The 16867-nt window shown below is 31.9% G+C and overlaps 1 protein-coding gene across 2 annotated transcripts in view; it reads right to left on the bottom strand.

The window, feature by feature from the left end:
* LOC111034228 (heterogeneous nuclear ribonucleoprotein C-like 3) overlaps positions 1–16867 on the bottom strand; it is a 122641-nt gene that overhangs the window by 86227 nt on the left and 19547 nt on the right. Inside the window, exon 1 of one of the 2 annotated variants that reach the window (XM_022315348.1) lies at positions 8177–8568. The exons of the other annotated variant lie outside the window; for it this stretch is intronic. The gene's annotated coding sequence lies outside the window, so the exon portion shown is untranslated. Of the gene's footprint in view, positions 1–8176; positions 8569–16867 lie in introns of those variants that run through there. 2 annotated transcript variants of the gene reach the window in all.

Below are 16867 nucleotides of genomic sequence, written 5' to 3'. Positions count from 1 at the left end.
GAAACGCCCCTCTGGATAATTTGATTACAGAGAAATGATAACAATAATAAAGACCCCGTCCAATACTTGACACCATCGCCGCGTGAAATCGTTAATTGGTAGGAACTGTCGGTGGCACACTCATCATCGTCGTCGTCGTCGTCGTCGTCGTCGTCTAGCAGTACAATATAATATTATAGGGCGTCTTGCTAGCCGCCAGAAATATAAGCGTTTTTCTCGCTTATGGTTTTTCATATTATGCTCATTGCGATAAATTCGGACAAGAGTCGCTATTACACACATTCATTTGACAAGCTCAAAGTGAAATACGTAATATAAGTAACAAGATTATTAAGATGACATCGGGAACATATTAATTTTCTCTCTCATGCCCGCGAGTGACTATTACTTATTAGATATAATAGTATAGGTACACCGCAATTCCATAAAATCGTTTTTAAGATTTTCGGAGTTAGTAATCTTTCAAAGCAAAATCACTTGTTGCAAAAATTATTGAGGCTCATTTTTTTATACAGAGTTTGATACAATATATCGGTTTTATATTCTATTATTATTTAACTTTAGATACATAAAACAAATATTTTTATAAATTTAAATGTATATTAAATTGATTTGAGACAGTATTTAAACATCGACGCGTCATATAATACCTTCAAATATATTATTCACGATAATATTTGTAATGACTGTAATTTTACTCTAAGATTACACAAAAACATTACAAAAATCATGTGGATGCGTTTTGTCCGTATTGCGCCAAAGAGAGAATAAGCAAACAGTGCGCTGGGCATCCTCTTAAATTATTATTATTTTTGACGAGGGTCCGTGGGTGGTTGGGGAGTAAGAGATACTGCTGCACCTACAATACACATACGAACACGGTAGGGGAAAAGCAGCCCTGGCAATTAGGGGTGGGCTTAATAAATTAGCGTCGCTGGTCCATGTGATACTTAACTTTATATACTATTATTGTTACGATATTAATATTACGATATGTTTTGGCGGGAGGGGCTTAATTCCGACGGCGACAACAAACAAAAAAATAAAAGAAACCTTTCCGCGGGCTTGTTATCATATTAAAATAATATAATATTAGGTATTATTATACGCCGACTGACATTTTCGCCACGGCCTTTCGCAAACGCCATATTATATAAAACAACGGATATAATAATGTGTAATATCCCACCCCTCACTACCCACTCACCACGGAGGGTCGTTTCGCAGTGCGGCCTCGCGATATTGTCAAGAGACTTAACTAAAGGTTATACGGTTTGTAATTTTACTGGGGTTCGCGATACAACGTAGGTGCATCGTATATATAGGTACATATAATACGATAGGTCTAAGCCCCGCGAGCAAACAAAATAAACACCACGAGCTTTAACATATTTCGGTCGAGTTCGGTAAATACTGTCAAGATTATTTTATAGGTACCTACGTGTAATGTGCTATGTAATAATATATATTATTATTATGTGTTGTAGGTTTATCGTGTGTGCCTTGTTAAACTGTATAATACTATTCGCATAACCGTACGGTGTACACCGACATCATATTAAAATATTATTATGTTTGTACGAAGACGACCGAATACGATATTATTTAAGGGCTTTTACACAAGTAGTAGATGGTATACCTATTAAATATTATGTAGCTAGTACATATTAGGCTTACTATTTAAACGACAAGGCTCGCCGACATAATATCGTTGTGTGATAGCGTTGTAATATATGCTATGATAAATCGAACATAAGGTTGGTAAGAAAAGTTAAAAATTTCAATTATCTATAAATATCTCAAAAATACCCAACATTTATTTTAAAATATGTAATAATATCATGTTTTGATTTTTTATGTGATTTACAAAATATATATCTCAAAATGTGATCATTTTCCACTATTTAATATTGTAATTGAACAATATTGGAATTTGTTTATTTATTTATTATTATTCATCGTTAACTGCAGTTTCAGCTAAAAATATTAATATCAAAGTTGACAAAATAAAGGTTGAATGTTGGAAATGTATAAATGTTAATTGAAAACAAATATGCAATATCCCGTCGGTGGCTGCACTTTGCGCAATTATTATTTTTATTTAAACAAACAAGGAAATCCAAACATACACATCGAATATAACGATGATTGCAGTCCAAAAACATTTCCTCCGTCACACACAGTCCAATATTTCAAAACAGCATACGTATTTAAAAAAAATATGTTTACACAAATGTATCTTTGTGGACTCCGACAAAAGGTCCTATTGTTCGCCTTTATTTCATCAAGTAGTCATTCTATAAATATTTAACAGTATTCGATAACGTTATGAAGATAATTTTAATTTTTAAATATTTTATATTAAAATAATTGTACTGAACATTAGTGGCCATTACCCTCAAATATGGGTCAAAATCAAAATATGGAAGTCCTGGTCAGGGAGGATACCTATCTAGAGACGTGCTCGAATACTGAAAATATTATGTATAGTCCCAAAGTCTGGCCAAAATAAATTTATCGCGGTAACGAAAGAATAGGAGAGTCGTATATCATAATATAATATCGAACGAATGCAATGCAATGCACTCACATGTAGGACAGAGTTTCCAACGCATAATATTATTTTTGTTGTTTTGCTCCAACGCCCTCGCGTCGACGAGACAAACGACGGCGATCCATCGCGCATCGTCGTTGGTTTTTTAAGCATACCCGCTTGATATTTCCAATTTTGTATTTTACATTATTATTATATCAGTAACTATGTATATTACTGTTATACCAGGATCTTATATTATTTTTTGTCGTGATATTATTATAAATCAATTCAAAACGACATCGCTATTCGGTGCACTCGACGGATCGTCAATCATCGGAGTATGATTCGTTTATATGCAAAGTAATATATGACTACTATAATATTTTTACATAATACATTATGATGTGCATATAGTTATAACGTCTTACGCTGTTATATATGTATAATGTATATACACATGTAGGTACAGGGTGCTTCACAAAGAGAGCTCACCTTAATGATCTTCTTCAATAATGCGCAGTTATTCAAAATCTGATTTTTGGAATTTTTAAATATACCTACTTAAAGGACTCAGATTTTGAAATTATTGAGATTTTTCGTGCTACCTTCTTATAAGAATTGTGCTGTGGAGGTACAAACTTCTGTTTTATTATCCCTAGGCTCTAGTACAAGCATTTTAAAATCTATAAAACTACTCGTTCGAATTTTGAATTGAGTACACATCAATGTTTTCAAAAAAATCCACTAAATAATATACAGTTAAAAAGAGGGATTTTAGGATCCTTCTTAAGTAGTACAAAAATCTCAAGGACTTAATATGGTTTTTATTGTTTTTAATAATATTTATATTTAAAAATTCAGAAAATCAGAATTTACACAAATTGTACACTAAATTTAAAAACGGGGATGATTATAATATTATGCTTGATGAAACACTCTGTATATTGCACTGCCGCCACCGTTCGAGCGCGTGACCCATTCCCGAAATAAACTCTCGGAGACAACAAAAAATAATAATATATGTTGAATATTATATTATTACAGTAGTGAAATAAATCGCGCCCCGAACCCAAGTGATTTGTTCCATCCTTCGGCTTGCCACTCCCTCAGAGCTGCTCGCACGTACACGATTTCGTTATTATTATTATTATTATTATTATTGAGGTCGTGATTTCGAGGAAAACGGCACTTTTTAAACAATATTCCTTATCTGTTGTATCCGGTTTTTTTAAGACCGCAGCAGCCGCTCTCCCCATTCCCCGGCGATCCGACCAACCACAGAAGTCACCCCCATGACCCACTCCTAAAAATGTTTGCCGATCAGTTAACAAACGGTCTCAGCTGTAAATAAGCGCAACGTATTATACATATATAGTTTCGTATAATTACCCCGGCAATTAACCGGATATCCGATTACGAAGACTTATCTCGACAAAAATATTATATTTTATATTACGACTTCAGAAAACGTAATAATAATATTGTATTTGGGTAGAGAGGTACACCGCGAGAAGCTCGAATCGAACGAGTCTGAGTCATAAATATAATGATATATTACCCTGCCGCGAGTATCGGCTGCTATAATCATTATTATCATATTATTGTTATTATTATTCGACAGAAACGATCTCTGGTGTATAATAATAATAATAATAATAATAATAATTTCATAATCGTTGTCTGAATTATTCAAAGACGGTGCGTGGTGAGTGTGAGAGTTTATTTTTCGTTCTTACGACTTCAAAATGTGTTTTCTCCGAGAACAATATTGCAGTTAGCCTGTTCGCGACAGCCGCGATGTCAAAATCGGTGGTCGAAACTGCACTCAGTATACATAATATTACGCCCGATTTAATATGATACATAAAACGTACAGAGTGAATCACCACAAACAAGGCTAACTAACTCACAATGTTTTCTTTAACAATGCATATTTTATTTAAATTTTGATTTTTGAATTTTCAATTATACTTAGAAAATATTATTTTCAGATACGTAATTTTATGTGTATTCAAATTAAAGGGAGAAAGAAGAAGCGTAATATTTTCAATCGAAATTCTAAAGAGTATATTTTCTGAGTTATTACACTCATGCTAAAGATAATAATCCTAAATCATTTGTATTACATACAATTATATAAAATATAATACTGATGTTCGGGTGTTTCTAAAACTCAGACTGATATTTATTAGTTAGGTAGGTACTATTATACTAGTAAACTCAGACAACTTTCTCAAATGAACAATTCTATTTACAGCAAAAAAGGGTTATTCTTATTCGAAAAAAATTAATTTGATATCATAAAAATTTAAGTATATAAAAAATGCGATGTCTTATTAGTTATTACTGTTATTAGTGTACTTTAGTATGTACCTATTTATACACAATTCTAATGTTGGTACTGCTAAAGTAATTCAATTGGGGGCTATACATTTGACAGACCATCCCTGTGGTAATTCTAGGGAGGCTAATGGGGGGGTCACTCACCCCCCCCCCCTGGTCTGTGTAAATGAGTAAATACGTAGTAAATAACAGTTATCATTTAGTCATTATTTAGTAATCAAAATATAAAAATGTATTATGAATAAAAAAAAATTCAAATTTAGGTATAAAGTGTAAAGCACATAATATTATTTATCAGGCACCTGTAAAATTGAGATGTGAATGTAGATAAAACCCCCCTCGGGATTTGTCAAAAACCACCCCTGAATCACCCTGTATAATATATGATGCTCGGAGTGAATCCGTTTCGAATATTATATTACAAAATATTTAAATATTATACACACGACGTCACGTCAAAGGTCGGTTTTACTATGGTTGTTTCTTGTGTCAAAATATCGTTTTGTGAGGGTGAAGTTTTCTCCCCACGTAAATATCGCCGCACGCATCCAACTAAAACGTTATATTATTATACATTGAAGCGCGACGAAATACCCGTCCGAAACAAATATTTTTATTCTCCCGATACGGCTGCTTTCGTACAAATTGTTTTCAAAAACAAATCTGAAACGCATTTACATGTATTTTTTTCGCCAATATTGTGACTGACATATTTTTGAAAAACCATTAATATAAAAGCACTCGAGCTTATGTACAATATTTTTTTATATGCATTTAGTTGCGCTTATTTGATCGACTAAAACCGCAAATGTCCCTCTCTTTTTAACACGTTCGAATCCAATGAAATATGTAAATTTTTTGTCTCGCTGAAAACACATTTTAATGTATTCGAACTAGATTTACATTTATTCGTTACATTTTTATATAAAATACTATTGTGTCTTAACCATTACTTTAGATACTGAGCAGAGTGACGTATATATTATTAGTTTATTAGTTTTACAATGATGCTTGTTTTTATAATTATTATTTTACCTGTCAATACACTTTTTGGAGCAGTAAAAATAATTCGATTTTTAACTTTGAGGGTGCTCTCTGTGATAAAAAATTGGATCTAGTTGATACTTTCAGTAGTTAAAAGTAATAAGACTTAGGCAGAAATACCTTACTACTTGCCCTAGCCACACAATATAGACATATAGTATTTCCCTTTTACTCAATAAATAGATTTGAACAAGTTGGTTAGGTTTTTGAAACTATTTAATTATTTGAAACTTCTTCTGCGCTAAAGTAGTTGTCTAACTCACCAGGCAAATTATCAGCTATAATAATCGAATGCCCCTTTTATTTATTAATAACTATTCGGGGGATACTGGATTGGTAATTATCAAATCATCTGGATTTAGAAATTGTCCATAGAAATAACAACAATCTTCTTTTTTTCTATTAATAAAGAAAAAGCCTCGGTAACGTGACTATTGGTTTAAACAGTAATCTGATCGACTGCATGGATGGATTATATTTAAACCATGGATATAAATCATATAAAACAATAAGAAATTATAGATTTTTATATTTTTCAAACTTCAAGTCCCTGGGTTTCAGTAATCCTTTTTTATGATAGGTAGGTTAGGTGCATGCGCTTCAAAATTAAATAAAAAATAAAAATTGTAGTAAGCTGCCGACTGCAAGGTGCAAGTTAGATCATTATTCTTGGAATAACGAAGGACTAATAAAACTCAAATTGGATGTGATTTTCCAGCTAATATAACACTTTTCAATAATTTTTCTTATGGTATACACGCGTTTATCTATAAAATCAAATAAGTCACTAAATTATGTACCTAAATATACACAATTCGTTTGTAGAAAATAGGTATTCCCAAACTGATTAGATGGGAAAAATGAAAGGAAAATGTAAATAAAAAAAATTATTAAAGTTCATGAGAAATTAATAAATTGCGATTTAAATTATATTTATCTAGACAAGAAAATTGGTTGCCAATAATAATCATTGGATAACATTGACACAATTCTACAATAGTTATATTGTCAAGTTCATGGATGAGTAATTTGGTATCTAGATAAGTCTCAACACATTGTAAGTGTAATTAAACATATTACATTTTAATAGTTTGTTTTTTAGTAGCTGGTCGTATAGTGTCTACTAAAACTAAACATTAAATTATAAAATTTAGCTACTGTGGTTTATTAAGATAAACCATAAAGTAATGCAATATTAATATTGAATTCTTAAACATTTTCTTCAACGAATAAATTAAAAATAATAAAAATAACAATTTGATTACGTCTGTATAATCGTTTTGACGGTAATTATCTGTTTCAACCTTAATGTTCGTGAAAATTCAAAACTATTTTTAAATGTAATCATGACTACCACAACTGTATTTTGAGCATAACATTTGAACTGCAGTTTTGCAAATATTTTGTAATTACGTCAAACAAAATTATTGTTTAATCTTCCGGGTCGAAATCAAATTAAACTGGATTGCATTAAATTAACATAAATAGGTACACTATTTATGGCTTTGAATCTAGGTTAGTTGAAACATTTAGTACGTTCTGTAAAGACATCAGAAAACGTGTTAAACCGAACGTGTAATGTCAAAAGAGTATTACATTATATACCTATATTTCATTTTTTGTATTATAAATCTTGTTAAGATTTTTTGTATTGTAAATTTTATTTTTAATTTTATCTTTATGTAGAATAATCAAAATAACATTTTAACAAGCCGAAAATATTTTTAATCTCATTCGTATTATTTATTTAACAGACAATTGTATTATTGGCAACGTCATAATATGAAAGCGAACAGTGAAAATACAAAAACTTTAGTTCTATCATTTAATTATAAAATATGGTTCTAATGCAATTTATGTACATATACAATTTTAAGTTATCACACTGAACCTCGATAAGCTTATAACATAAACATAAACTATAAGTAATAATGATTCAAATTACCTTACAATTGACAAATTATTTCAAACAATTAGAATATTATAATTTAAATTAAATAATATCACTGACAGAAAGTTTTAATTTTTTAATTTTGCAGATGTACGTAGAAAGAAACTTATTATTAATTAAGTGTTTTTCCGGCACTAAAATCTTTCAGAGGAGATAAATTCAATATAATTATGTCGTCATGTAGTGGTATGATGGCGATCGAACGCCATAACACCACATACTGTAATCATTAGGTACATTATAATAAAACAAATACATATTATGTATTATTATTTCATGCACAATAATAAATAACCACTTACGATAATTCGACGATATCGACTTCGAATCAAGACAGTAAAAAAAATCACATAAAAAGACTCATACTAGCTAGTGATTTTCGGTGTATTATTCGATTTAATACATTATTTATATGAGTTATAAAATATATATTATCCATAAACTCGGATGGATGATATCACGTATATACCTTATACTTAACACTTTACGACATAATAAGTAAACTCGACGTTGAAGATACGAAGCATCCGCGTATTGTTTGTCGAGACGCGAAAATAATATTGCACACGAATAACGACGACGTAATGCCTACTCTTTTGTTCCAGCGGCCTTCGAGTGTGATAACAACATTCCAACGCAAAGTTTCAAAATAAACGAATGTTAGCGATCAAAAGTTATTTCTGTGTCTCATTTGTACAAGAGTTGTACTCGAGTTGTACACGTAAAAAGTACTCAACCGGTGTGATGGTATACCAGCTAGGCATACAATGTACATATTATTACTTTCAATTAAAACGATTTGAAATGATTTTCAGAGTAGGGATGACCTATGATTTAGCAGATGGCAACATAAAAAATAAAACTTAACTTTGGGGTCATCAAAATAGGTTGATTGAATAACTGTTGGAGTATTACAGACACGGCATTATATTACTGCTTGCCTGCAATATAATTTAAAACGTCGTTTCGCCGATTTCTATCATTATAATCATTCGTTTCGGTGTTATCGCGGATTGTGTTTGAAAGTATTTCTAATATCAAAGTAAAAGCACCCCGTTACTTACGAGTACGCTCAAAAATGGTCATTGGTACACATAGCCGTCTTTCGGTTATGTCGGTATATTTTTATTACATCGTACCTACTACCTATATACGTTCGTTTCTAATATAATTATTTGACCTATTCTTAAATTTCACACAACAGTGTAAGTGCATTTGCCAAGGGCACAAATCATTTAGATAACTGTTATAATACCTGTGCCTATCTAAGGGCGCACTTTGTTTATTAGCGTTTAGCATTTAGAAACCTGAGCACCGGTCTAGACACCAAAACTCCATAAAATTATATCAAATCCTGTGGGTGCACACAAAAAAGCTTTTAGGTCCGCCGTGGTCTCATAAACATAATGACAAGAAGAAACATAAAGTCGTTATACTATATTTTTAGGGCGTATTGTGTGTGTAATAAAGCCGGTGCACTTTTTTGACCTTTGTCAGCTGGCTGCGGGGTAGGGTGCGTGAGGGTCGTAAAAAAACGTATTTACTTCACCGGATTTAATATCGTGGCTCAATTACGGAGCGTGCCATATCGAATAATTAATGATATAATGTCCGATTGCGCTCTTAACGTCATTAGAATTTCATATTATTATTTGCCGCGGAACTTGTTAAATGTACACCCGTAAAATGCGACTGCACAAAGGAATATAATCAGTAATGGCGTATTCCAGAAATAACAATAATTAGTGAAACGCAAAAGCAATCAGCAATTGTGTTTGGCTGATCCGCTCGTTTCACCCCGGGGACGTTTATTTGTTCAAAATTAGAGACCTGACACTTTAAATACACAGCGCAGTTATTATAGTTCCACGAGACATAATTACACGCGATTGTAAAGAACCGTTAAAAAAACAAATTAAGAAAATATAGCTGCTAGGTGTGTCGCCTTAACGCAGACTTTATCAAGTCCACCGGTATGGCATGAAATATTTTAATGTTTTTATAATAAAGGCGTTTTTCCAAACAAAAACAATGTTTAAAGCAAAATCTAAAAAATTAATTGAATTGTATATTTTTATCAGATTCCGAGCAAAGGATCTATTACGATTAGGACCAGACTTTACGTAACGGTATGAACCTAAATCGACGTGTGTTTGTATTTATTAGTTATACACCTACTTGTAATCATTTTTTTCGGGAGTAATATGAGAGTGATTGAGTATCATTTATATTATATAATTTTCTTTGTATTATTTTATTTTTAGTTGTATTCACTTCAAAGTTGTTTATGTGATTCTTAACTAAATATTTTATTCATTAAGTCAATACAATATCAATATAAAAATATTTAATTGAAAATATCATGTATTTTATAATTTATTTATCTATTTTGCTTATTATTTTATATTATTGTATCATCTTATTGTTTCATATTTTATATTTATAAGCACAAACAATTATATCGGGTTAAGTCCTTGGATGGATTTTAGGAATTATTTTAACAAAATTGAAGACTAGAATATTATGACTTATGAGAAATATGTTGCAGAGCATATCATATTTGAAGGAAGATAAATGGAAGGCTGTGATAATATCTCGTCAAAAACAAAATATAAGAGATGCATTATTTTCATAAGATTATAATTTATAACTGATGTCGTTAGTTATGTATTATTAAAACACGATTCACGTTTTTAAGATTATACAAATTTAATTAAAGACTTGAAGTACAAAAAATTAAGTAAATAACGTCATACAACAAGTTTAACAAGGTAAAAAAAACCCAATTAATTTATAATCAACTGTCTCTTTAATTTTCCTAAAATGAACGATTTAATTTAAACGATTTCAAAATACAAACGATAAAATAGTAAAATGGGTTGTTAACATCATTATTAATCAAGAATTATTTATTAAAGTCAATTAATTTTAGATTTATGTTTACATCCCTTTATTAGTAGGATAAGGGATGGGTTCAATATAACCCTTAAAATTAGCATAGTACATTTTATTATGGTCAACTTGCATGAACTATAACAATCGACTTAGACTTTTAAGAACCGCAAGTACCTATATATAGGTTATATGGATAAACACTCAAAAGCGAAGTATGTATTATGTATACATAAATATTTTTTCGAAATAATAAATACCTCACTATTTAAATAACTAATTCATCATCGATTGATGATAGATATTTATTCAGAAAAATAGCAGAATCTTATCATTTACTTTTGGTTTTAAATGTTAAACTCTTTGGTTCTGTGATAATGATGATAATAATAATAAATAACAATGCACAATAATAAATATTTATAAATTATAGTAATCATATAATTAATTAATTCTTTATTAATGTTATTTGAATATATAAATCTCAAGAAAATATATTATGAAAATACAATAAATGATAAAAACTTGTTTTAGCTAGTAAGTCATAATAAGTGGTGTTTCTGTGGCGTTCATCCCAATTTTCACCAATTTGCTGGAGTAATTTAACATTTAAGTCAGGCATACACAATTATTACAATATTATATCCAAAATATTTAAAAAAAATTGCGACAAATTCGACTCGTCAAGTCAAAAGCCATTAGCGTGTGTGTGTGTGTGTGTGTGTGTGTGTGTGTGTGAGTTTTTGTGTGGTGGTAGGGGGAGGTTAAATTATATAATATTGTCTATTCTTGTACCAAAATCGTACTTGTACGGTTATCAAAACGTTTTAAAGCCAGCAAAGAGTATTGTTTAAATTATAATATACAATCTAATATAATTATAAATGCTGTCCGCGGATTACGATTCTATCCCAAGTACCTACCGATATTGCAATCCAACGAATATCATCATCATTCGCTGCCAGCGTTTCATCGTTGACTTTGTTGACTAACTTTAACTAGGAAAAGTTAAATTTATTGGCGTCACGTCGTGTACCCACTTGGCATTTGTATTGTAATACGTGACATAATTTTTCCCTCGACCTTGTGGCAGCAGGTATCTACATTGTTATAATATTATTACATTTTTCTCGTCACTGCATAATACTCTGTTTGCATACTCTAAAAAAAACCTCTTGTTATTATACCTGTTTTTAGTCGATCGTCAAAGATTATCTTCAAATGAATGAGGTATATTAAGAATAATAAAAAACACTATCAGTAAAACCACTACGAGTATAAAATTTTTTAAGATTTTTAACCGACGTAATAATCATAGGCTGTTACTGTAATTTTTTTAATGTACTTAATTTTTTATATAAGACTACGAAGACTTTCTATTATTTTTAAAATTTTGGTAGACATTCATTTCTATATTTTTTAATGTTTTAATAGCATTACAATTATTTTTTCAATACCGGTAAGAACTAAGAATAGTATACATTGCTCCAGTGAAAGAAGCCTTTCGAACCTTCAGTCATAAAGACAAAGTTACGGAGTGGTCAAGAAACATAATTGGACGGGCTTCACCATGTTTATATAACAAAAACAGGCCTACAGAAATAATTTGTGAAGAAGTCGTTGACATTTTAATCTCAATATAGCCGACAAAAGACGCATGAAACTTTATACAAGTATTTTTTTTTTTAAGTGAAGGTTCACTATAATAGGTATTCTTAAACAAAGGTGACTTGTTATTTTACTTATAAATATGAAATGTAAAGTGTTAAAACTATGATAATATGATAACTATTATGCATCGGTATGCAACGATTTTATGAAGTTTAAAATAATAAAAATTGTAGTTTAATTTTATCAATTCTAAATATCAAGTCATGATGGTTGTCTTGCCAAAGTGATGACATTTTACACTTTGTATGCATAATTTTTTTGTGTAAATGCATATTAATATTTTAAATGCGATAATAACTCCGTCTGTGTACTGTGTCTACGTTTTTAATACTAAGCTGCTGGACCGATTTTAATAAAATTTTGTATATGTATGGATTATTGAGACTTGAACCCCGGGAAAGGACATAGGCAACTTTTTTTAAAGAATAATTCAACACTTAAGAGGGTTTGAAACTAATTAACCAATCAACGTGTTTGATAGTAAGTTAACTAAATAGAAATTAATTGTAGAGACTGTGATGGTTTTATAATGAATAGGCAAAATTTAATATGGATATTTTAGAAATGTAACCACCAAGGGTTTAGAAGGCTGTGGTAAAGTTTGTGTGGAAATAATATTTTTATGATAAAGTTTACTTGAAATTTGGTTCCTTAACACAACTTTGGCACTGAATAATGAAACTGAAGGACAGATAAATAAAAAATTATGTCAGTAGGAGATATCGTACACATCATCACTTATCATAATACAACTTCTGATATGTGCGTGAAACCACGGGAAATAGCTGGTTATAATATTTTACATTATACAGGTCGCAGTTAATAATAATATTATTTATTTCGATTAATTATAATAAAAAAATAATTTGATAGGATGATTCGTCTTGACAATGAGTACTCGAATTTATTCTAGCAACTTATGCTATATTTTTGTATTGTGACACAATATATAAAAATATATAATGTCATATACTTTACCCCATCTACATTTAGTCGTTTTCTACCATTATTATCGTATAAATGAAAACTTTGTTTTTTTATACTTAGAGTTGTTCTCAAAAATAATTAATTATTCAGACCAATTGACAAATATACGCATATAGGTCGCAATATCATACTACAATTTTTAAACACATCGGTCGTCGAGTAAGATAGTCGTATATACCTACACTATACCTATATTATACTAAATTGACAGTTTTCGTTTGTCATAAAAATCGGTTTCAGAGCTAATTTCGTATTCAACTCCCAACCCTCAACCATATTATAATCGTTCTTTAGACCACTGTAGTTCTGTGCAGACGAGCATCACGTGATACGCTTTCGATACGATAAATTCCTCGAGGGTCCACGAGTGCAGTGGCTAAACGAACAAAACCCATCATATATACGGTACGACGGTATTCGTAAGACCGTCAAATAGCAATTTACAGCGGCCACTAGTGCAGTGTGGGACCTAACCAGAGGGTGAGCGAGCTCCCTCCACAGGCCGTAAATGGATTATCGGAGCGACACCGTTGCAGGTTAGTTGTCTGCCAATCGGCTCTACAAATTGAATTGGCTATGACGGAGTGGGGAAAAGAGCTGCTGGGCCCGCGCACACTAAATTCCGTGTATATACCAGCTGCCTACCTCATATATGCACTGCGAATTTAATGCAATAAAGTCTGGTCCCGCTAGGGAAATGTACTACTACAACTGCTGCTCCTTCTGCTCCTGTGTACGACAAACGGTTGTAACTTATTCATAGCGTTTGTCGGTCGTTCCGGGGTACTGGTAAAGCAGTCTGGTCCGGGCGGGGTCGAGGGGTGAGACTAATCGAAAAAAATCACTTCCATTCGCGCAAGAGCTTTCGTTTTCATTTGGAAAATGTGTGGAACTCGCATAAATATTGCATTATTCCACGTGCGCTAGCAGGGACGGTCTCCCGCGAGGCCGCGCGCTTCCCGCCACTCTGCAGTGGTATTATATTATTATATCATGTTCAAGACTGACGACACTACCCACCGAGGCATTCCAAGGGCCTTAGCTCATCTGCTCTATTACAAGTCATCCAAATTTAATGTGCCTAACCCGTAGAGTCGCGGTTTCAAACAGAGGTCGTGTTGATCACGTGGTGTAGGACAATGTGGGTCTCTCCACAGAATTAACAATCACTTATTGTTATAATTAATTTTTTTTTTTTTGTCACGTCTGCACTGAAATTGCAATTTTCTTTACCGGTTGAAGCGTTGGGAAATCGTCTCTCTTTCCGATACTAAACATTTGTTTCTGCCTGGTCAGCAGAAAATGAACTGTTAAAATTGGTTTATTATAGATATTATATAATATACGCCAAAGTGTCGATAAGTATTGTCTATCATATCAAATATTAGCCGGTAGGTTGGTTACCTTAAATGATTAGTCCATTACTAATAGAATTATCAGGCTTGACAAAAACAATAGTGATTGTGAGAAGGTAATTTCAATGTTTGCCGGAAATGCTGCCTCCGTCTACGGCTCGTACCACACGCGTCGGTTGCGACTGAAATAGCTCACTTATCAGTCACCAGACAATAAATATAGTTACTACAGGCGATTGGAAATATCATGAAATATGAAAATATGAAATTGTGGAATATATCAATGATGATATATTTTAATAAAATAAGATTATTTTCAAGAACATTGATATTGCGTCATTAGTGACGTTTACTTTAATATTATGATTAAAATATTTTAAATGTTTTAAATTGACAAACAAATATTAAATTTGTACACGTTATCATGTATTTAAAATTTTAAATGATTGTAATATTTGTTTAAGCAAACTCTAAAATTTCACGGCATCGGCATAACAAACTTATGAGGGATGCTACTATGAGCCAAGACTTGACCAGCAGAAAAATATAAATCACTAAGGGGATTCTTCTAGATTCTGTCCAAATTATTAGATATAGATAGGTACCTAACCTACTTGACCTAACCTATTATATCACTGAAATGACACGAGGCAGATAATTTGACGTTCATCATCAACACGAGAAAATTCAAACTAAAAGATACAACAAATATATTAACTGCGTTCTGTAAGTACCTACTACTGAAAAAAAACGGACATACTTATTTAATATTAAACTCATTTATAAGCGTTGTGTGGTTTATGCACACAAATAATACAAACGGCCGAGTAATATTATTACCTATAGACGCGCGTTCGATTGGTTGGTCTCCAAGTTACGTGATTTTCAAAAAATTTTTTTCTTACAAATTTATCGTGTTACCGTTAATCACGAAATGGGTGTAGGGTGCTATAATATATTATCATACCAAATGCGTTTTGATTTATTGCGCCAAAACAAAACGTGTACAGCTACCAATTACAGTTGCTTATAATTATTATGTTTACGAGACGTGTAGAATAATGATAAATAATATTGTTTTTTTTTTATGGAAAACGATAATAATTCATAACGAGTTGTTGGGTTTTAATTTTTATTTTTGAAAACACTATATCTACAACAAATCTCCTCGAATAGATTAAGTTTTCCAATGTTTTTGTATTTCCTCTCACTGTTGATTGATTTTCTCTTCGTAGGTTAGGTTAGGTTGGGTTTGGTTTTGTATTATAAAGTAGATACACCATGTCAATACTAATATGAGTTGTGTCGACTACAGATTGTATCGCGATCACACTCCAAAGAATAACATACACTATAGTAACTACTATTTATTTATTTAACGCAATACGTTCATGGGTAAATTACAGTACAATTCGTAATATAGAGCTAATGATAAGCACATAATTGAAATAGGTAGTGTATAAGAAGACTAAACTAATTAAAACACATTTTAAATCACAATAGATAAACTAATTAAGTAGTTGTGTGATCGAATGTATAACGATGTCAAAATAAAGAACCAGATGAGATATCAGATATTACGTAACAATTATAATAACTAAAACTGTCGATGGCTATAGAAACGTTTTATCAATTCCCCCCCCCCCCCAGATTAAAAAAAATAATTTTTCACCTAATCCGTCAAGATAATGTTTTGATTTTTATACCTTCTTTCTCCGCTTAGCTAATAACGCCGCGTCATCCACTAGTGTAGGAGGGGCATTTTTTGTTTTGGAACTCAAAGGCAAAAATAAAGGCGATCTGCCAAATGACCGCGATACGCTGCATGTCACACTGCGGATTCGACACAACATAATATAACAACACGATAACTTATGATACGATTGATTTTCGGCGAACGAGCACTATAGCTGTTCGAAACCATTGAAACATGCCGCGACCGAATCGTGATTGTTTTGCGATTGGCATGATGTGGAAGGGGTGGCAGGTGGGACCCCGATGGACACACACGGTGGTGGTCGGTCCGACGCAAAGGTCCAGCGCGAGAGGCGCACCCTTCCCATCCACCGTCATACATAGGTACGCGCG

The sequence above is a fragment of the Myzus persicae genome, unplaced genomic scaffold, assembly GCF_001856785.1.
Source record: "Myzus persicae strain clone G006 unplaced genomic scaffold, MPER_G0061.0, whole genome shotgun sequence".
Taxonomy (NCBI): Eukaryota; Metazoa; Arthropoda; class Insecta; order Hemiptera; family Aphididae; genus Myzus; species Myzus persicae.
This window is presented reverse-complemented; position numbering and strand designations above follow the sequence as displayed.